This window comes from Bos mutus, chromosome 8 (assembly GCF_027580195.1).
Source record: "Bos mutus isolate GX-2022 chromosome 8, NWIPB_WYAK_1.1, whole genome shotgun sequence".
Taxonomy (NCBI): domain Eukaryota; kingdom Metazoa; phylum Chordata; class Mammalia; order Artiodactyla; family Bovidae; genus Bos; species Bos mutus.
In genome coordinates, this window is record NC_091624.1 from 91,747,842 (window position 1) to 91,769,403 (window position 21,562).

At 37.7% G+C, this 21,562-nt stretch overlaps 2 pseudogenes; one reads left to right on the forward strand and one right to left on the reverse strand.

Moving 5' to 3' along the window:
* LOC102274240 (tigger transposable element-derived protein 1-like) overlaps positions 1-21,562 on the reverse strand; it is a 103,812-nt pseudogene that overhangs the window by 15,453 nt on the left and 66,797 nt on the right.
* LOC138989044 (5S ribosomal RNA) lies at positions 18,722-18,840 on the forward strand (annotated as a pseudogene).

Sequence of the window (21,562 nt, forward strand, 5' to 3'; positions counted from 1 at the left end):
TGGATGTTCATTGGATGGACTGATGTTGAAGCTGAAACTCCAATACTTTGGCCACCTGATGTGAAGAGCTGACTCACTTGAAAAGACCTTGATGCTGGGAAAGATTGAGGGCAAGAGAAGGGGACGACAGAGGGTGAGATGGTTGGGTGGTATCACCAGCTCAATGGACATGGGTTTGGGCGGACTCTGGGAGTTGGTGATAGACATGGAGGCCTGGCGTGCTGCCATTCGTGGGGTTGCAAAGAGTTGGACGTGACTGAGCGACTGAACTGAACTGAACTAATTGGGGTTTGTTTTTTTGATTTTGAGTTGTATGAGCTATTTATATATTTGGATTAGTGTGGTTGTTTAGTCACTAAAGTCATGTCCAACTCTTTGCAACCAAATAGACTGTAGCCCACCAGGCTCCTCTCTCCATAGGATCTCCCAGGCAAGAATACTTGAGTGGGTTGCCAGTTTCCTACTTCCGGGTATCTTCTCAACCCAGGGATTGCACCTATGTCTCTTATGTCTCCTGGACTGGCAGGCAGGTTCTTAACTACTCACGTCACTTGGGAAGTCCAATCTTAATTTCAGTTCAGTTCAGTCGCTCAGTCGTGTCCGACTCTTTGCAATCCCGTGAATCGCAGCAAGCCAGGCCTCCCAGTCCATCACCAACTCCCAGAGTTCACTCAGACTCACATCCATCGAGTCAGTGATGCCATCCAGCCATCTCATCCTCTGTTGTCTCCTTCTCCTCCTGCCCGCAATCCCTCCTAGCATCAGAGTCTTTTCCAATGAGTCAACTCTTCACATGAGGTGGCCAGAGTACTGGAGTTTCAGCTTTAGCATCATTCCTTCCAAAGAAATCCCAGGGTTGATCTCCTTCAGAATGGACTGGTTGGATCTCCTTGCAGTCCAAGGGACTCTCAAGAGTCTTCTCCAACACCACAGTTCGAAAGCATCGATTCTTCAGCACTCAGCCTTCTTCACAGTCCAACTCTCACATCCATACATGACCACAGGAAAAACCATAGCCTTGATTAGACAAACCTTTGTTGGCAAAGTAATGTCTCTGCTTTTGAATATGCTATCTAGGTTGGTCATAACTTTCCTTCCAAGGAGTAAGCATCTTTTAATTTCATGGCTGCGGTAATCATCTGCAGTGATTTTGGTGCCCCCAAAATAAAGTCTGACACTGTTTCCACTGTTTCCCCATCTATTTCCCATGAAGTGATGGGACCAGATGCCATGATCTTTGTTTTCTGAATGTTGAGCTTTAAGCCAACTTTTTCACTCTCTACTTTCACTTTCATCAAGAGGCTTTTGAGTTCCTCTTCACTTTCTGCCATAAGGGTGGTGTCATCTGCATATCTGAGGTTATTGATATTTCTCCCAGCAATCTTGATTCCAGCTTGTGTTTCTTCCAGTCCAGCGTTTCTCATGATGTACTCTGCATATAAGTTAAATAAACAGGGTGACAATATACAGCCTTGATGTACTCCTTTTCCTATTTGGAACCAGTCTGTTGTTCCATGTCCAGTTCTAACTGTTGCTTCCTGACCTGCATACAGATTTCTCAAGAGGCAGATCAGGTGGTCTGGTATTCCCATCTCTTTCAGAATTTTCCACAGTTGATTGTGATCCACACAGTCAAAGGCTTTGTCATAGTCAATAAAGCAGAAATAGATGTTTTTCTGGAACTCTTTTGCTTTTTCGATGATCCAGCAGATGTTGGCAATTTGATCTCTGGTTCCTCTGCCTTTTCTAAAACCAGCTTGAACATCAGGAAGTTCACGGTTCACATATTGCTGAAGCCTGGCTTGGAGAATTTTGAGCATTACTTTACTAGCATGTGAGATGAGTGCATTTGTACGGTAGTTTGAGCATTCTTTGGCATTGCCTTTCTTTGGGATTGGAATGAAAACTGACCTTTTCCAGTCCTGTGGTCACTGCTGAGTTTCCAAATTTGCTGGCATATTGAGCGTAGCACTTTCACAGCATCATCTTTCAGGATTTGAAATAGCTCAACTGGAATTCCATCACCTCCACTAGCTTTGTTTGTAGGGATGCTTTCTAAGGCCCACTTGGCTTCACATTCCAGGATGTCTGGCTCTATGTCAGTGATCACACCATCGTGATCATCTTTGTTGTGAAGATCTTTTTTGTATAGTTCTTCTGTGTATTCTTGCCACCTCTTCTTAATATCTTCTGCTTCTGTTAGGTCCATACCATTTGTCCTTTATCGAGTGCATCTTTGCATGAAATGTTCCGTTGGTATCTCTACTTTCCTTGAAGAGATCCCTAGTCTTTCCCATTCTATTGTTTTCCTCTATTTCTTTGCATTGATCCCTGAAGAAGGCTTTCTTATCTCTTCTTGCTATTCTTGGAACTCTGCATTCAGATGCTTATATCTTTCCTTTTCTCCTTTGCTTTTCACTTCTCTTCTTTTTACAGCTCTTTTTAAGGCCTCCCCAGACAGCCATTTTCCTTTTTTGCATTTCTTTTCCATGGGGATGGTCTTAATCCCTGTCTCCTGTACAATGTCACGAACCTCATTCCATAGTTCATCAGGCACTCTATCTATCAGATCTAGTCCCTTAAATCTATTTCTCACTTCCACTGTATAGTCATAAGGGATTTGATTTAGGTCATACCTCAATGGTCTAGTGGTTTTCCCTACTTTCTTCAATTTAAGTCTGAATTTGGCAATCTTCATTTAGGCAAGTAATTTAATATTGAATCTAATAATAAGCTCTTGAAAAAGATATTAAAATATCTTAATACATAGTTAGATTTTTAAAAACTTACTGAAAGAGGAGCTGTTAATATATCACTTTCATTCAGTTGTGAGATTTCCAATGTTGTCCCCTGCTTTTATTCCATGTTATTGATCATTTATTATCAGACATAAATGCCTCAAAACAAGACTAATTAATGCATCATGTTATAGAATCATTACAAAGAAATAGAGCAATGGTTTGTGATGATTGGATAAAAGTAGCTGCCTAAAATTTAATGGCAATAAAATCCTGATTTTCAGCAGTTGCCAACATTAGCAATATTTTATATGAAAAATTATGGAAATGTTATTAGCATATGTAATTGTTATTTAACAATGAGGGCCAATATTGTGAACCAGTGCTTGAATCTAGCTAATTAAACTTTATAGATCAATGTGCTATTACTTCAGTTATATTATCAAAGAGTTGAATTTCATTTGTTTTTTTTATACAGTTTTCTAAAAGTATTAATTACCCATGTACTAGGGACATGGCTGAGGTTTTAACTTAGTGGATGCTGTAAATACATTACAAATAGACTATCTTAAACAAAATTATATTCCAACAGGGGATGTTGTCATTTACCCAAAATATTTAAAATATTAGGCTAATAAATATGTCTGTTGAAAGAGATGGAGACATAGCTAAATTTTGTTGTGTTTTATATAAGGGAGAGGATACTCCCAGTCATAGGAGTTAGAGAAGATTTCATTAAGAATACAGCATTGTGCCTGGTGGTAGAAAATTTTAAAATTTGACATGAAGGGATGGGAGACAAAATATTCTACAAAACATGGTGGAATGGATAAAGGATGTATTTTAGTATCAGAAAGATCCCCATATTTAATTTGTGATTTCACTAGTTGTGAGTCATTATTTGACTCAGATTTTAAGAGCATGTCTCATATCCATGTTTTCTAATTTTTTTACATCACATCATTTTTTTTTTTCACTTTCAAAATCAATGAAAATCTTTAAAGGAAAGATGCATAAACTCTGAGTATAATATAGTATTTTAAGAAACTGTGAAAAACCCTTTTTGTCTAAGTTTGATCCTGTGATCATTTTGTTTTCCATTTAGAAAAGTTAGAGACATAACTATCTTCTTTCTAGATTGCAATAACATATCATCTGTGGTTAAAAATTGCCAAGTAGTTGTCTTATTCTTGGAAAGGAATCAAGGTAATTAAAAAATTTATAAGGCTATCAAATTCTTTTAGTGAGAACCTATTCTTTATATTTCTTGTGTTAATAAAAGATGATTATATATATTTCAGCAGAGATCAAAGAAATAATTTTTTTCTGCCCTATTAATTCTACATAGTTATGTTATGGTGACATAATAAATATGTTAGAGGGTTTTACAGCTTCTTTTTTTTTAATAAAGTCAGATTAATTCCAAACACTTTTTAACATTTACATTCCCATATCATCTTTTTCCCTAAATTAAGCTATTTTGGGGAGGATTGTTTAATTTCCATTACTAAATCTCTCTGCCTTCAATGTTAGATTTTTCACAATAAACAACTATCCTTTATATCCAGGTTGGCTTGGTGAAGCATGAGTTACATTGATGGCAAAACATTCTAAAATATGGATCCTAGTATTTGTGCTCATTTATAAATTTGAATTTAAGGTATCTTTGGAATATATTTTCTTTGACTTAATCAGGGAGGAGGAAGAAGAGAGATGGTGAAACTCAGTGCTGTCCATGCATAAAATTGGCTTTGGTAATTGGCTTTGGCAGTACTAAGGTACTAAACTACACAGCTTCACAAAATGTGAGTCTGGGAATAGAAGGGTATGTAGTAATTAGTCAGTCACTTTGACTTTCGACTTGGCTTAGCGTATTACCATTTCCCTCATTGCTCTGACCTGAATCAATGACCTTTAAACTGGAATATATTTCATTGTGCCTCCTTATACCCCCTCCCTTTTCCGTCTCTATTACTCCAAAAAGAAAAATGATTCAAGTATGGAAGATACCTACCCATCCATGGAAGTGTGGCTATTTTTAACTCCACTGAAACATTGAGAAGTAGTCATTATGACCAAAAAATATGCCTCATTTAACTTAAGAAGTAAAAACTGGGCCATTTATGATCAAAGTGAGAAGTATTACTTCATTTCTTATAAGTTTTGTTAGATATAATTTCTTCTGAAACCAGTATTTTTTGAGATAAACAAATAAAAAAAATAGAAACTTTGAGGGGAAAGGAAAAAGAAGATTCTTCCAATATAAATTATCTTTTTCTTCCATTTTGCCAAAAGGCATGTAGGTTTGGAATTATTCAATTTTTAAAAAGTAGTCATTACATATGAGGTTCAATTTATAGTCATTTAAAAATCACTTTTATACTATTGTTCTACCCCCTGCCAATGATTTAATACTAGACTTACACAATCAGAGTCTTTGAAAATTAGGGCCCTGACTCTCAAATTTTTAACATGATCCCCAGGTTGCTAAAAAAAAATTCTGAAAAATCACAGATTTATTTTTAAATTAATTTTTATTGGAGTATAGTTTTCTTGCAATGTTGTGTTAGCCTCTACTGTACAGCAAAGTGAATCAGCCATGTATATACATATATCCCCTCCCTTTTGGTCTTTCACCATCAATTAATTTTGCAATTCTTGAACTTCTTAGGATCATGCATGATGACTTCTTTTCTATACTGCTTTTTGCATATGGTGTTTTTTCTTGTGTGTGTGTTTGTAGCATCTCATGTCACAGTTTTTTGTTTTTAATCAGCACAGAGTTAGTTTACAATATTGTTTTAGTTTCAACAACTCAGTCAGCAAAATAATTCAGTTGTACATGGATACAGACATTGAGTATAGTTCCATGTGCTATGCAATAGTCCTTGGTTTGGTGGTTTAGTCGCTAGGTGGTGTCGGATGCTTGCAACCTTACAGACTGTAGCCCACCAAGCTCCTCTGTCCGTGGGCTTCTCCAGGCAAGAATACTGGAGTGGGCTGCCATTTCCTTCTCCAGGGGATCTTCCTACAGTAGGTCCTTGCTGTTTGCCTGTTTTACATGTAGTAGTGTGTTTCTGGTTGCTTCCCAGGTCGCACTAATGGTAAAGAATCTGCCTGCCAGTGCAGGAGACATAAGAGACTCAGGTTCAATCCCTCGGTTGGGAAGATCCCCTGGAGGAGGGCATGGCAACCCACTCCAGTATTCTTGCCTCGAGAATCCCCATGGACAGAGGAGCCTGGCGGGCTACAGTCCATGGGGTCACAAAGAGTCAGACGCGACTGAACTGACTTAGCATTCACACAGTGTGTATAGGTTAATCACAAACTCTAATTTATTTCTGCCCTGCTGGCCCTCACTATCCCCTTTGGTAACCATACATTTGTTTTCTATGTCTGTGGGTCTATTTCTGTTTTGTAAATAAGTTCATTTGTATCAGTTTTTTAGGTTACACATGTAAGTGGTATCATGTATTTGTCTCTGTCTAATTTACTTACTTTACTTAATATGATAATCTCTAAGTCCACCCTGTGCTGTGTGCTTATTTGCTCATTGGTGTCCAGCTTCCCTGGGGCTTCCCTGATAGCTCTGTTGGTACAAGAATCTGCTTGCAATGCAGGAGACCCTGGTTCAATTCCTAGGTCAGGAAGTTTGCTGGAGAAGGGATAGCCTACCCACTTCAGTATTCTCAGGCTTCCTTTGTGGGTTAAATGGTAAAGAATCTGCCTGCAAAACAGGAGCCCTGGGTTCGATCCCTGGGTTGGGAAGATCCCTTGGAGAGGGGAACGGCTACTCACTCCTGTGTTCTGGCCTAGAGAATTCCATGAACTGTATAGTCCATGGGGTCTCAAAGAGAAGACACGACTGAGTGACTTTCACTTTCATTCTGACCGGTATGAGGTAATACCTCATTGTAGAGAATTGCATTTCTCTAATAATTAGCAATATTGAGAATCTTTTCATGTGGCTGTTAGCTCTCTATATGTCTTTTCTCAAGAAATGTCAGTTTAGGTCTTCACTCATTCTTCGTTTTTTTTTTTTTTTTTTTATTAAGTGGTATGAGCTGTTTGTATACTTTGGAAATTAATCCCTTGTCAATAGTATCATTTGCAAATATTTTATCCTAGTCCATAAATTATCTTTTTGTTTTTCTTATGGTTTCCTTTGCTATGTAAAGGCTTTAAGATTAATTAGGTCCCATGTGTTATTTTTTCTTTTATTTCCATTACTCTAGGAGATGGATCCAAAAAAATATACTGCAATTTATGTCAAAAAGTGTTCTATGTTTTCCTCTAGGAGTTTTATAGTATCTGGTATTACATTTAAGTCTTTAATTCATTTTGAGTTTACTTTTGTATATGGTGTTAAAGAATGTTCTAATTTCATTATTTTGCTTATAGCTGTCCAGTTTTCCCAGCACCACTTATGGAAGAGACCGTCTTTTCTTCACTGTATATTCTTGCCTCTTTTGTTGTATGTGAATTGACCACAAGTGCATGAGTCTATTTCTGAGCTTTCTATCCTGTTTCACATTTATATACATATGTCTGTTTTTGTGTCAGTACAATACTGTTTTGATTATTGTACAGTAATGTCACGGCTTATGCATTCATTTTACTACTGATAGTTATTTTGTTTGTTTCTAGTATTTGGTTATAATACATAAAAGAATTATGAACATTCTTGAGCATGTGTTTTGGTGTACAAGTACATTTGTTTTTCTCAGATACATATCTCAGAGTGGAATTGTTGGGTTATAAGATTGGCAGTGCAGGGTTTTCCAAAGTAGTTTCACCAGTTTACACTCCAGTCTGCAACATATGAGATTTCAGTTGCTCTGTATCTTTATCAACACTTGGTATGATAACTCATTTGGAATTTTAGCCACTGTGGTTGATGTATAAAAATATTTCACTGTTGTTTTAATTTCAGTTCCCTTGATGACCAATTGTGTATCTTTCCATATATGTGCATAGTCACTTGGTCTCTTTTCTTGTGGATACCTCTTTAAGAATTGTGCCCTTAAAAAAAAATGTAATGTTTGTGTCTTTCTTAATGATTCTTAGGAGTTCTTTATGTTTTCTGGATGTGAGCCCATTTATCAATTACAGTTACTTCCTCTCTGTGGCTTGCATGTTCTCTTTTTAAATTATGCTTTTGGATAGCTAGAATATCTTAATTTTAAAGAAACTCAGTTACTGAATCTTTTTGAAAAAATGGTTAATGCTTTCTTTGTTCTTTTAAGAAAGTTTTGCCTAACTCAAGGTCATGATGATGTTTTCCTGTTTTTCACTGGAAGATTTATTGTTTAACATTTAGGTTTGTGATCCATATCAAATTAATTTGTGTATGGCATGAAGTAGCCATGGTTCATTCTTTCATATTTATATATCCAGTTGCTCTAATAACATTTATCTGAAAGACTATCCTTCCTGATTAGAAGGTACAGTTCAGTTTAGTTCAGTTGCTCAGTCGTGTCCAACTCTTTGCAACCCCATGGACAGCAGTACGCCAGACCTCCCTGTCCATCACGAACTCCCGGAGTTTACTCAAACTCATGTCCATTGAGTCAGTGATGCCATCCAACCATCTCATCCTCTGTCATCTCCTTCTCCTCCTGCCTTCAATCTTTCCCAGCATCAGGGTCTTTCCAAATGAGTCAGCTTTTCACATCAGGTGGCCAAAGTATTGGAGTTTCAGCTTCAACATCAGTCCTTCCAATGAATATTCAGGACTCATTTCCTTTAGGATGGACTGATTGGATCTCCTTGCAGTCCAAGGGACTCTTAAGAGTCTTCTCCAACACCACAGTTCAAAAGCATCAATTCTTTGGTGCTCAGCTTTCTTTATAGTCCAACTTTTACATCCATACATGACTACTGGAAAAACATTAGCCTTGACTAGATGAACCTTTGTTGGCAAAGTAATGTCTCTGCTTTTTAATATGCTATCTAGGTTGGTCATAACTTTCCTTCCAAGGAGTAAGCATCTTTTAATTTCATGACTGCAGTCACCATCTGCAGTGATTTTGGAGCATGCCCCCCACAAAGTCAGCCATTGTTTCCACTGTTTCCCCATCTATTTGTCATGAAGTGATGGGATCAGGTGCCATGATCTTTGTTTTCTGAAAACTGAGCTTTAAGCCAACTTTTTCACTCTCTTCTTTCAATTTCATCAAGAGGCTCTTAGTTCTTCTTCACATTCTGCCATAAGGGTGGTGTCATCTGCATATCTGAGGTTATCGATATTTCTCCTGGCAATCTTGATTCCAGCTTGTGCTTCATCCAGCCCAGCATTTTTCATAATGTACTCTGCATATAAGTTAAATAAGCAGAGTAACAATATACAGCTTTGACGTACTCCTTTTCTTATTTGGAACCAGTCTGTTGTCCCATATCCAATTCTAACTGTTGTTTCCTGACCTGCATACAGAATTCTCAAGAGGCAGGTCAGGTGGTCAGGTATTCCCATCATTTTCAGAATTTTCCACAGTATATTGTGATCCACACAGTCAAAGGCTTTGGCATAGTCATTAAAGCAAAGATAGACATTTTTCTGGAACTCTCTCGCTTTTTCGATGACCCAGCGGATGATGGCAATTTGATCTCTGGTTCCTCTGCCTTTTCTAAAACCAGCCTGAACATCTGGAAGTTCACAGTTCACATACTGTTGAAGCCTGGCTTGGGGAATTTTGAAGGTACAAGTACCTTTAAAGTAAATTATGTGATAATTAATGTGTGAATCTGTTCTTGAATTTTATCGGGTCTATTCCATTGGTATATTTGTGTGTGTGTGTGTCCTTTTGCCAATACTGCATTATCTTTTAAAACTCTTTACTTAATTAATTTGTTTATTTGACTGTGGTGAGTCTCAGCTGCAGTGTGCGGAATCTTTATTTGTGGCATGTGAACTCTCAGTTGCAGCATGTGGGATCTAGTTCCCTGACCAGTGATGGAGCAGCTTAATATCTCAGATTCTGTCTTGACTATTTTAGGTTCCTTTAATTCTTATAAAAATTTTCAAATTTGCCATTTCTGTCTCACACAATAAACATGTTGGTATTTTAGGGTTGCATTGACACTATAGATCAATTGAAGAGAATTAATATTTTAATATTCAGCTTTTAATCCATGAATATTGCATATTTATGTATTTATGTAAGGTTTTAAAAAATCCTCTCAACATGTTTTATTGTTTTTCCTTGTAGAGTTCTTCTATCAGTCAGTTCAGTTGCTCAGTCATGTCCGACTCTTTGCAACCCCATGAACCACAGCACGCCAGGCTTCTCTGTCCATCATCAACTCCCAGAGTCCACCCAAACCCATGTCCACTGAGTCAGTGATGCCATCCAACCATCTCATCCTCTGTCATCCTCTTTTCCTCCTGCCCTCATTTTTCCCAGCATCAGGGTATTTTCCAATGAGTCAGCTCTTTGCATGAGCTGGCCCAAGTATTGGAGTTTTGGCTTCAGCATCAGTCCTTCCAATGAACATTCAGGACTGATCTCCTTCAGAATGGACTGGTTGGATCTCCTTGCAGTCCAAGGGACTCTCAAGAGTCTTCTCCAACACAACAGTTCAAAAGCATCAATTCTTTGGCACTTAGCTTTCTTTATAGTCCAACTCTGACATCCATACATGACCACTGAAAAAACCATAGTTTTGACTAGACGGACCTTTGTTGACAAAGTAATGTCTCTGCTTTTTTAATATGATGTGTAGGTTGGTCATACATTTCCTTCCAAGGAGTAAGCATCTTGTATATATTTTGTTAGATTTATTCCTATATATTTGATGTTTTGATACTATGTAAATGGTGTTCTTTTAAAAGTTACATTTTCCATTTGTTCCTTGAAAATGTATGAAATATTTTTGTATATTGAATTCATAAACTATTTATTAACTATTTATGCTTATTAATTTACTTACTAATCCTAATAGTTTATATACTCTTTTTATTTTCTATGTATATAATCATATCATTTATGAATACTGACACTATGATTTCTTCCTTTTCAATTTGAAAACTTTGTTTTCATTTTTCTTATGATATTAAAAGCATAATGTTGAATAGAAGTGATGATGTGGATATCCTTATCAGTTTCTTAACTAAAGAAAAGTGGTCAATATTTTACCACTTAGAAGGATGCTAATTGTAGAATTTTTATGGCTAACTTTTATCAGACTTTGATAGCTCTCTTTTATTAGTAATATACTAATGAGTTTTATCATTAACAAATTTAAGATTTTAGCAAGTGATATTTATGTATATACAGAGATAATAATTTTTATTTCTGTTAAAATGGTGATAGATTTTCACATGTTAATCCAACATTGTACTCTTTTGTTGGTGATATATTTTATATATTGTTGAATCCATTCACTAATACCTTATTTAGGATTTTTGCATTTGTTTTTATAAGACATATTGGTTTGCAATTTTCCTTTTATATAATGTCCTTGCTAGTTTTGGTATCAGGGATATACTTATATCAGGGACAATGGGAAGTATTTTCTCCTTTTGTATTCTTTGGAAGAGTTCACATGAAATTTCTTGTCTTTTTTTTGAGATTCAATCCATTTATTGCACAATAACTATAATTCTTTATTTACACTGTTGTATAGTATTCCATTCCATGATATAATTTATTTGTCCTCCTTTTAAAAAATGAAACAAAGATGAATATTTTTAATTATAAAAGGTACAATTCACACAGAAGATAGACATCATAAACCATTAGATACCTAACAACAAAGATACATAAAGCAAAAATCAGAAGAAATATAGGGAGAAGAAAAATATATATAATCATCTGCTAAGTCACTTCAGTCGTGTCCGACTCAGTGCGACCCCATATGGCATCCCACCGGACTCCCCAGTCCCTGGCATTCTCCAGTCAAGAACACTGGAGTGGGTTGCCATTTCCTTCTCCAATGCATGAAAGTGAAAAGTGAAAGTGAAGTCGCTCAGTCGTGTCCGACCCTCAGCGACCCCATGGACTGCAGCCTACCAGGCTCCTCTGCCCATGGGATTTTCCAGGCAAGAGTACTGGAGTGGGGCGCCATTGCCTTCTCCATATATATAATCATAGTGAGACATATTAACATTCCTCTGGTAATATTTTTATCAAGTGTGAAAACATAAGAATAGGAGCATCTTGAATGATGTCATTAATAATTTAAATATAATAGATTTCATTTAATTAATTTATGTTAATCTTATTTCCTACACAAATATATTTAAAATTTTGTATCTCAGACATTGTTATTAGATGTCCATAAGACATTTAGAAAACCTGAAAAAAGTTAAACATTACTAAATTTCAAAAAGTAGAATTCTTTTATTGTGTGTGATTCAGTTATACATACGTTATTACATATGTTATATGCACATGTTAATTTTGAAATTATTTTCCATTTAGTTTATTACAAGATATTGGCTATAGTTCCCTGTGCTATATAGTAAATCTTTGTTACTTGTTGCATATCTATTGTTTTAAGTTAGATGTCTAGAATTCTATTCATACTAAGTCAAATAAGTAGAATCAAAATGTCATACATTTTTTAGTTAGGTAACAATTCATATGTTTTCTAAAATACATATATTATACATATTATATATATTTATAAAAAGCATTTATACTATGCTTGATAAAGGCTTGAGAAAAAAACATAAAAAAAGAGATGAAGAAATTGGAAAACATAAGTGAAATAAAATGGGAGTGCTGAATATGATGTAGCAAAGTGAAACAAACTACATAAGAGTGAAAGATCCTCATATAGTCCAGTTGTTTTTAAACATGGCTACTCATTAGAAATATAACTGGAGCTCTGACCAAAAAACAGCAATAATTGGGTACTTGTATTTTTCAAAAATTTCCGAGATAATTCTGATATGCATCTAGATTTTAAAAAGAGATTACATTTCTCTGATAATGAGTGATGTTGAGCATCTTTTCATGTGTTTGTTAGCCATCTGTATGTCTTCTTTGGAGAAATGTCTATTTAGTTCTTTGGCCCACTGTTTATAATGGCCAGGACATGGAAGCAACCTAGATGCCCATCAGCAGATGAATGGATAAGAAAGCTGTGGTACATATACACAATGGAGTATTACTCAGCCATTAAAAAGAATACATTTGAATCAGTTCTAATGAGATGGATGAAACTGGAACCTATTATACAGAGCGAAGTAAGCCAGAAAGAAAAACACCAATACAGTATACTAACACATATATATGGAATTTAGAAAGATGGTAACAATAACCCTGTGTACAAGACAGCAAAAGAGACACTGATGTATAGATCAGTCTTATGGACTCTGTGGGAGAGGGAGAGGGTGGGGAGATTTGGGAGAATGGCATTGAAACATGTATAATATCATGTATGAAACGAGTCACCAGTCCAGGTTCGATGCACGATACTGGATGCTTGGGGCTGGTGCACTGGGAAGACCCAGAGGGAGGGTATGGGGAGGGAGGTGGGAGGAGGGTTCAGGATGGGGAACACAGGTATACCTGTGGCGGATTCATTTCGATATTTGGCAAAACTAATACAATATTGTAAAGTTTAAAAATAAAATAAAATTTAAAAAAAAAGGAAAAAAAGATTACAAGTTTTTCTGTTAAATGAAGTTTTGGTGACATACATTTCTATTATTTTTCTGTCTACCAATCATGATACAATAGTACTAAGTGAGTAATAGTTATATAATCACAATAGTAAAAGATGTTTATCAATTTTCATAATCAATAACCAGACAAAAAAGATAATTACAATTGCAAGCCATAATGGGAACATGATTAACCTAACAATATAAAGTAATTACATGCAATTTGAGGGGTCAAGCAGAGTGATATGGTAAATGGAAGTGCATACATGCACATGTTTTCATCTGCTCATCCAGTTTGTGTCTTTAGGTTGGTGCATTTAATCCATTTACAGTTAAGGTAAATTTCTGCTTTATTGACTATGACAAAGCCTTTGACTGTGTGGATCACAATAAACTGTGGAAAATTCTGAAAGAGATGGGACTACCAGACCACCTGACCTGCCTCTTGAGAAACCTATATGCAGGTCAGGAAGCAACAGTTAGAACTGGACATGGAACAACAGACTGGTTCCAAATAGGAAAAGGAGTACATCAAGGCTGTATATTGTCACCCTTCGTATTTAACTTATATTCAGAGTACATCATGAGAAACGCTGGACTGGAAGAAGCACAAGCTGGAATCAAGATTACAGGGAGAAACATCAATCACCTCAGAGAAACTCTGGGCTGGAAGAAGCACAAGCTGGAATCAAGATTGCTGGGAGAAATATCAATCACCTCAGATATGCAGATGACACCACCCTATGGCAGAAAGTGAAGAGGAACTAAAGAGCCTCTTGAAAGTGAAAGAGGAGAGTGAAAAAGTTGGCTTAAAGCTCAACATTCAGAAAACGAAGATCATGGCACCTGGTCCCATCACTTCATGGGAAATAGATGGGGAAACAGTGGAAACAGTGTCAGACTTTATTTTTTTGGGCTCCAAAATCACTGCAGATGGTGATTGCAGCCATGAAATTAAAAGACACTTACTCCTTGGAAGGAAAGTTATGATCAACCTAGACAGCATATTCAAAAGCAGAGACATTACTTTGCCAACAAAGGTCCATCTAGTCAAGGCTATGGTTTTTCCAGTAGTCATGTATGGATGTGAGAGTTGGACTGTGAAGAAAGAGTCCCAAAGAATTGATGCTTTTGAACTGTGGTGTTGGAGAAGACTCTTGAGAGTCCCTTGGACTGCAAGGAGATCCAACCAGTCCATCCTACAGGAGATCAGTCCTGGATGTTCATTGGAAGGACTGATGCTGAAGCTGAAACTCCAGTACTTTGGCCACTCATGCGAAGAGTTGACTCATTGGAAAAGCCCTTGATGCTGGGAGGGATTGGGGGCAGGATGAGAAGGGGATGACAGAGGATGAGATGGCTGGACAGAGGATGAGATGGCATCACCGACTCAATGGACATGGGTTTTGGTGGACTCTGGGAGTTGGTGATGGACAGGGAGGCCTGGTGTGTTGCGGTTCATGGGGTCACAACGAGTTGGGCACAACTGAGTGACTGAACTGAACTGAACAGTGGAAACAGTGGGTGGCTTTATTTTTCTGGGCTCCAAAATCACTGCAGATGGTGATTGCAGCCATGAAATTAAAAGATGCTTACTCCTTGGAAGGAAAGTTATGACCAACCTAGACAGCATATTTAAAAGCAGAGACATTACTTTGTCAACAAAGGTCCATCTACTCAAAGCTATGGTTTTTCCAGTGGTTATGTATGGATGTGAGAGTTGGACTATAAAGAAAGCTGAGTGCAGAAGAATTGATGCTTTTGAACTGTGGTGTTTTAGAAGACTCTTGAGAGTCCCTTGGACTGCAAGGAGATCCAACCAGTTCATCCTAAAGGAGATCAGTCCTGGGTATTCATTGGAAGGACTGATGTTGAAGCTGAAAACTCCAATACTTGGGCACCTGATGCAAAGAGCTGACTCACTGGAAAAGACCCTGATGCTGGGAAAAATTGAGAGCAGGAGGAGAAGGGGACGACAGAGGATAAGATGGTTGGATGGCATCACTGACTCAATGGACATGGGTTTGGGTGGACTCTGGGAGTTGGTAATGGACAGGGAGGCCTGGCGTGCTGTAGTTCATGGGATCACAAAGAGTTGGACATGACTGATCAACTGAACTGAACTGAACTGATGATCCTATTACTGTTTTCTTGATTGTTTTGGGTTTATTTTTGTAGGTAGGTTCTTTTCCTTTTGTTGTTTCCTGCCTGGAGAAGCTCCTTTAGAATTTGTTGTAAAGCTGATTTGGTGGTTCTGATTCTCTTAACTTTTGCTTGTCTGGAAAGCTTTTGATTTCTCCATTAAATCTGAAGGAGAGTCTTGCTATTCTTGGTTGTAGGTTCTTCTCTTTCATCACTTTAAATATATCTTGCCATTCTTTTCTGGCTTGTAGAACTTCTATTGAGAAATCAAATGATAGCCTGATGGGAGTTCCCTTGTATGTTATTTGTCATTTTTATCTTGTTGCTTTTAATATTTTATCTCTCTTTAATTTTTGTCAGTTTGATTAATATGTGTCTTGGTGTGTTCCTCTTTGGGTTTATCCTGCCTGGGACTCCTTGTGCTTCCTGGACTTGGTTTACTATTTCCTTTCCCATGTTAGGAATGTTTTCAGCTACTATCTCTTCAAATATTTTCTCAGATCCTTTCTCTTTCTCTTCTTCTTCTGGGTCCCATATAGTGTGAATGTTGGTGTGTTTAATGTTGTTCCAGAGGTCTCTTAGGCTGTCTTCATTCTTTTTTCTATATTCTATTCTGTGGCAGTGATTTCCACCATTCTGTCCTCCAGGTCATTTATCAGTTCTTTTGCCTCAGTTATTCTGCTATGGATTCCTTGTAGTGTACTATTCTTCTCTGTTTGTTTGTTCTTTAGTTCTTCTAGGTCTTTGGTTAACATTTCTTGCATCTTCTCAGTCTCTGCCTTCATTCTATTTCTGAGATCCTGAATCATCTTCGTTATCATTATTATGAATTCTTTTTCTGGAAGGTTGCCTATCTCCACTTCATTTAGCTGTGTCTATGGGTTTTACCTTGTCCCTCATCTGGGATATAACTTTGTGCTTTTCCACACTGATTAACTTTCCGTAATGTGGTTTGGTTTTAGTTGCTGTGGGATTGTGATTCTTCTTGCTTCTTCCAGTTTCCCTGGTGGCTCAGATGGTAGAGTCTGCCTGCAATATGAGAGACCCAGGTTTGATCCCTGGGTTGGAAGATCCCCTGGAGAAGGAAATGGCAGCCCACTCTTTTATTCTTGCCTGGAAAATCCATGGATGGAGGAGCCTGGCAGGCTACAGTCCATGGGGTCACAAAGAGTCAGACATAACTAAATGACTAACATTTCTTTCTTGCTTCTTTTGTCTGCCCTCTGAGAGAGAAGGCTTAGAGGCTTGTGTAAGCTTCCTAATGGGAGGCACTGGTATTGGAGAAAACTGGGTCATGCTCTGGTGAGCAGGGCCTTGCTCAGTAAAGCTTTAATCTAATTGTCTCCTGAGAATCCCATGGATAGTGAGCATGGCGGGCTACAGTCCATAGGGTCGCAAAAAGTTGGATATAACTGAAGTGACTTAATACACACTGAGTAAGTCTGTTTTAGGACAGAGACCAAAACTTATCCGTTTTTATATTACTTATATCTAGTACCATGTACTAGCTTTTGTGCTTATTGGATAAAGATAGGTAATTTTTTTTTTTCCAGATATTGAGACCTTAACTTTAATGTTGATATAAAATTCTACTTTATATTCACAAATTTTATCAATATTTTGGTGAAAGGTTTTATTTTTTTAACTTTTTATTATAAATTTATTTATTTTAATTGGAGGCTCATTACTTTACAATAGAAGATAGGTAATATATAATTTTTGAATTATAGCATAATAGTGTATTTGACAATATGAATGACTTTGCTCAGGTAAAAATATCGTGTACATAGGTAGAAAATATTAAATGAACTTGCTATCATCCCCATTCTTGTGTCCTTGTAACACATCACTCATCAGTTAAGAAACTCCTGCCCCCTAAACTTGGATATACCCAACAGTTATCTCTTTAACCATGCAGTTCACTACCAAATTATGCTAGTCAATCTATTCCTAGAGTATTACTTACTACTTCTAGTATAATAGTAAGCACACTGGACTAGATGTCTGGAAACATGGGGCAAAGCCTGGCTTTGAAGCATATTAGGTACATGACATGGAGCTTATTATATAAATTTTTGTCCTTCATTGCTTTGTTTGTAAAATAAGGATCATAGTAACTGTGATTTAGAGGACCAACAAAGAACAGAAGGGCATGCTGGATACTGAAAAGAGCTTAGAAATAAGGGATTTGGGTCACAGTCTTGGATCAGGCTCTTATAAATTAGATAAACTTGAACAAGCAGGAAACCCCATGATGGCAATGTCTGCATATATTTTGTTTTCCTTCCTATCCACAGGCAGCATAGCATCTACTTAGAGAGTATGCAAATGGTATTTATTGACTTAAACAATTTGTCAAATAAGGGGATTTTAGAAAATTGTTCCTTATATCCCTTTTTCTTCATACATTCTATAATTTTTGGTCATGGAAGTATCAGTGCATTGAAGATCAAAGGGTGTATTTATAAGGGACTCTTTAAATTTTGGCTGCATTACTATTTGAAGCTGCTATAGGAGAAGGAAGAGACTTTTATTGATATTAAGGCTACATAACTAGTGTCAGGGTTCGATTTTTCAATCAGTTCAGTTCAGTCACTCAGTCGTGTCCGACTCTTTGTGACCCTGTGGACTGCAGTTTGCCAGGCTTCCCTGTCCATCACTAACTGTCAGAGCTCACTCAAACTCATGTCCATCAAGTCAGTGATGCCATCCAATCATTTCATCCTCTGTCGCCCCCTTCTTCCTGCCCTTGATCTCTCCCAGCATCAGGGCCTTTGCCAATGAGTCAGATCTTCACATCAGGTGGCCAAAGTATTGGAGTTTCAGCTTCAGCATCAGGCTTCCAATGAATGTCCAGGACTGATTTCCTTTAGGATGGACTGGTTGGATCGCCTTGCAGTCCCAGGGACTCTCAAGAGTCTTCTCCAACACCACAGTTCAAAAGCATCAATTCTTTGGTGCTCAGCTTTCTTTATAGTTCAACTCTCACATCCATACATGACTACTGGAAAAACCATACCTTTGACTAGATGGACCTTTGTTGGCAAAGTAATGTCTCTGCTTTTTAATATGCTATCTAGGTTGGTCATAGCTTTTCTTCCAAAGAGCAAGCATCTCTTAATTTCACAGCTGCAGTCATCATCTTCAGTGATTTTGGAGACCACCCCCCCCCCAAAATAAAGTCTGTCACTGTTTCTACTGTTTTCCCATCTTTTTGCCATGAAGTGATGGCTATGGCCATATCATCCTGAAGGCACTCGATCTCATCTGATCTCAGAAGCTAAACAGGGTCGGGACTGGTTAGTACTTGGATGGGAGACTGCCTGGGAATACTGGGTACTGTAGGCTTTTGGGGGCTTTTCCGATAGCTCAATTGGCAAAGAATCTGCCTGCAGTGCAGGAGACCCCAGTTTGATTCCTGGGTTGAGAAGATCCCCTGGAGAAGGGATAGGCTACACATGCCAGTATCCTTGGGCTTCTCTTGTGGCTCAGCTGGTAAAGAATCTCCCTGTAATGTGGGAGACCTGGGTTTGATCCCAGGGTTGGGAAGATCCCCTGGATAAGGGAAAAGCTGGCCCGGAGAATTCCATGGACTACAGTCCATGGGGTTGCACAGAGTCAGACACAACTGAGAGACTTTCACTTCACTTCACATTTTTCAATAGGGAGGCAAAATCTAGAGTAAGGACTATAGAATTCTGCTTGGCTATTATTTGTATATTTTTACATAATTATTTGCATGCAATATTGCTGAGACTACCTGCATCTAATTTTAAAAAAATTTCCTTGATAATTCTGATATATATATAGCACCTTTGTTTGACAGTAATTCATTGCACTCTCCCCACCCCTTTTTCCTTTTGAAAATTGATAAGACAATACTTGGTTCTTATCTGGCAAGAAATACTCTTTTGTTGCTACTTTGTAGGAATGATTTGGCTAGAATTGGTATACAATAGATATTGGTATACAACTGTATGCCTCTGGATGCAGGGAATGAAAATCTTAATGTGATTTTCATTTCCCCCCACTAGAACATTGTGGTTTAAACCTGTTGAAAATAGACTAAGTTAATTTTCAGGCTTGTTTATTTTCTCAAAAGTTAGGCCACTGAATAGAGTACTTTTTGACATGTACATTCTGCTGTCACATTAAATCTTACATCTGCATCTAAAAAATCAGCATAATAATGATACTAGTAAACTTGAGCAATTTTTAAAGCTTTTCTTCTGCTTATGGAAGGTATTGCCTGCTTTCTTTTGACTGTGAAAGTCTCAGGTCAGCAAAGATATAGCAGGATGCATATCACTGCAGATTTTCTTCATTGTCATCTGTTGCTGGCAATACGGCTAGATATGAAAAAGAAAATGACTGCTTCTTTTAATTTCCTTTTCCTATCTTTTAAAATAAGTTATCTGTGTGTGTGTTCATGCCAAAACATCATTTATGGTATGTGTGTGTGTGTGTGTATAAGAGGCACAAAGGAGGGAGGAACCTGGATGGAAGGTACATTTAACTTTTCTTGGGCAAAACTGTTTTCCTATTTGGCCTTCGTATTAAAGGTAAGTTGTGAATCATGACTTTTGAATCAATACATTTTCCAACAGAATATATGCTGTAACTTCCTGTTTATTTGTATTGAAGTATAGTTGCCTTGAGGCTTCTTGGGTGGTGCTGGTGGTAAAGAACCTGCTTGCCAATGCAGGAGACACAAGGGACACAGGTTCAATCCCCGGGTCACGAAGATCCACTGGAGAAGGAAATGGCAACCAACTCCAGTATTCTTGCTTGGAGAATCCCATGGACAGAGGAGCCTGATGGGCTACAATCCATGAAGTCACAAAGAGTTGGACATGACTGAGCAACTTAGCATGAATAGTTGCTTTACACTGCTGTACAACAAAGTGAGTCAGGCATACATATACATATATCCCCTCTTTTATAGAGGATATTTCTTTCTTTCTTTCTTTTTATCTTTCCTCGCTGTGCCACATGAGATGTGGGATCTAAGTTTCCCAGCCAGGGATCAAACCTGAGCCCCCTGCATTGTAAGCGCAGAGTCCTAACCTTTAGACCCCCAGGGAAGTCCGATAACTTCTTGTTTGGAATGTTCTTATTTTATCGATTAATATCTCTGTCTTTCTTTCCTCAGGAATTTCTGGACTTGGAAACTTGTGGACATGTGAGAACTATGTTATATTCAAAACTTATACTTTTGTCCATGTATTAAATTACAATTTTTCTGTATAACTATACAATAAATACACAGTCTTTGTTGGTTAGAAAGTAGCAGCATTTGTTCTTTCCAAAATTAAGCTTTGAGTTTCACTGATAGACTATCAATTGATGGTTTCATTGATACACTATTGATAGACTATCAGGTTTCAGTCATGTCCGACTCTTTGCCACCCCTGGACTGTACCCTGCCAGGCTCCTCTGTCCATGGAATTTTCTCCAGGTTAGAATACTGTAGTGGGTAGCCGTTCCCTTCTCCAGGGGCTCTTCCTAGCCCAGCAATAGAACCCAGGACACCTGCATTGCAGGCGGATTCATTACTGTCTGAGCCCCAAGGGAAGCCCAGACTATCAGGATTACAACAAGTTCCAAGATAGTTTAGCATTTCTGTTTTTCAGATGAGGGAATTGTGGGTGAGAGTGAGCAAGTGACTGTGTCCAAGGTCTCACTGCTTTAACAGTGACAAGACCGCTGTGACACACTAGATCTCAAATTTCATAGTCCTTTCTGTTTTTTATTGTATCACATGCAACATAAATATGTCAAAAAACAAGCCTTAGTTCCCCCATTCCCTTACTTTCCAACTCCCATGGAAATAGGATTGTAGCTTGAAGATTGCCTGAATTTGGTAGTTTAAAATATTTCTCTTCTCCCTCCGTGATGCAGTGGAAAGAGCATTTATCTGGAGCCAATTTTGAACAATATTGACTGAATGCCTTCTCTGTGCCAAGTTTGAGACCAGGACCTGGAAATACAGAAGTGAATGAGGCACATAATCCTAGTGTTTACAGTCAGCTCAGACTTCTAGTCTGGCCTCTTATTACTTATCTATCTT